This window comes from Pollicipes pollicipes, unplaced genomic scaffold (genome assembly GCF_011947565.3).
Source record: "Pollicipes pollicipes isolate AB1234 unplaced genomic scaffold, Ppol_2.1 Scaffold_4002;HRSCAF=4701_pilon_pilon_pilon, whole genome shotgun sequence".
In the NCBI taxonomy this organism is placed as follows: Eukaryota; Metazoa; Arthropoda; class Thecostraca; order Pollicipedomorpha; family Pollicipedidae; genus Pollicipes; species Pollicipes pollicipes.
In genome coordinates, this window is record NW_023596420.1 from 16256107 (window position 1) to 16258138 (window position 2032).

Below are 2032 nucleotides of genomic sequence, written 5' to 3' on the forward strand. Positions count from 1 at the left end.
CAAAGTGGCCGCGACATCTGTGTTTCTGTGCATGCAAACGGTTCTTGCAGCAATTGCAAAATCGACATCGAGCGCCGTTTGAGAGTTTTTTTTGAACTAACTTCAAAACAATCCGTGCATTAATGTTTTAAGTTACACCATCGTACTTACGTGCGAATGCGCGTCGACTGACATATCGTAAAATATTAGCGCGTTGCTGGAAACAAATAACGTTCTTGATGGTCGCAAACTTCCATGGTTTTGTTTCTGAGAGCCACACGGCATGAAAGCAGATTGCCGGTGCAGACATACACAGTGGTGGAACAAGCATTCAGTAGCGTTGTTGTCAACATGCAAGTGATGGCAAAGCCAGCAGCGGCCACTTTGATGCGAAAAACGGCCCATTTCAGAAACGGACGTTTCTTCGACCCAGATGAGGGCCTATACGACATCCAGCAGGCGTACAAACTAGATGCATGTTCAGATTGAAAACAGCCGTTTTTCGGCTAGTAAAATGTTCTAAACTGATATATAACGAACCAATGAGAATCGAAGGGTGCTTCAACTTCCAAACGATGTAAGTCGATGCTACCACTTGTTGACAACATTTTTGCTCACCGGGTGCCGACCAAAAATTTTTTTTTGGGAGGGCGATTCTGTCGAAAACAATGAAAATTTTCTAAGCGCAATTTTTTAATTTCTGAATGAAAGAGCATGGTCCAATTACTGTGTAAGTGCAGTGGCAAGTGATTCTGTGCAGGCAAGCAGCCTTTGCAGCAATTGCAAAATACGCATCGAGCGCCGTTTAATAGCGTTTTGTGCAAATAACTTCAAAACTATACGTGCGTAAATGTTTTAAGTTATACCATCGTGTTTCCCGTGCGATTGCACGTCGAAAAATATATAGCAAAACATTAGTGCGTTGCTCGAAACCTGTAGCATTCTTGATGGCCGCAAATTTTCATGGTTTTGTTTCTGAGAGCCGCTCCGTTTGAAAGCAGATTGCCGGTGCAGACGATGCACAGTGGTGGAACAAGCATTCAGTGGTGTTGTTGTCAACATGCAAGTGATGGCAAATCTGGCCGCGGCCACTTGGATGCAGAAAACGGCCCATTGTTCAGAAACAGAGGTTTCCTCGACCCAGATGAGGGCCAATATGAAATCCAGCACACGTACAAATTGGATGCATGATCAGATTGAAAACAGCCGTTCATGGGATAGTAAAATGTTCCAGACTCATATCTAACGAACCAATGAAAATCGAACGGTGCTTTAACTTGCAAACGATGTAACCCCCTCATACACCTTCTTGACAACATTTTTGCTCACCGGGTGCGGACCACAAATTTTGGGAGGGCCATTTTGTCAAAATATGAAAATTTTCGAAACGCGATTTCTTCATTTCTGAATGAAAGGCCATGGTCCAATTAGTGTGTAAGTGCAGTGGCAAGTGTTTCTGTCCAGGCAAACAGCTTGTGCAGCAATTGCAAAATCAGCATCAAGCGCTGTTTTACAGATTTTTTTGGAACTTCATCAAAACTATACGTGCGTTAATGTTTCAAGTTACACCATCGTGTTCGCTGTGCGATTGCACGTCCAATGATATCTAGGAAAACATTAGCGCGTTGCTAGAAACATATAGCATTCTTGATGGCCGCAAACATCCATGGTTTTGTTTCTGAGAGCCGCTCCGTTTGAAAGCAGATTGCCGGTGCAGACGATACACAGTGGTAGCACAGGCATTCAGTGGTGTTGTCAACATGCAAGTGATCGCAAATCTGGCCGCGGCCACTTTGATGCGAAAAACGGCCCATTTAAAAAAAAACGACGTTTTTTCGACCCATATGAGGGCCAATATGAAATCCAGCACGCGTGCAAATTGGATGCATGTTCAGATTGAAAACAGCCGTTTTTGGGCTAGTAAAATGTTCCAAACTCATATCTAACGAAACAATGAAAATCGAAGGGCGCCTTAACTTGCAAACGATGTAGGACCATGTTACCACTAATTGACAACATCTTTGCTCACCGGGTTCCGACCGAAATTTTTGGG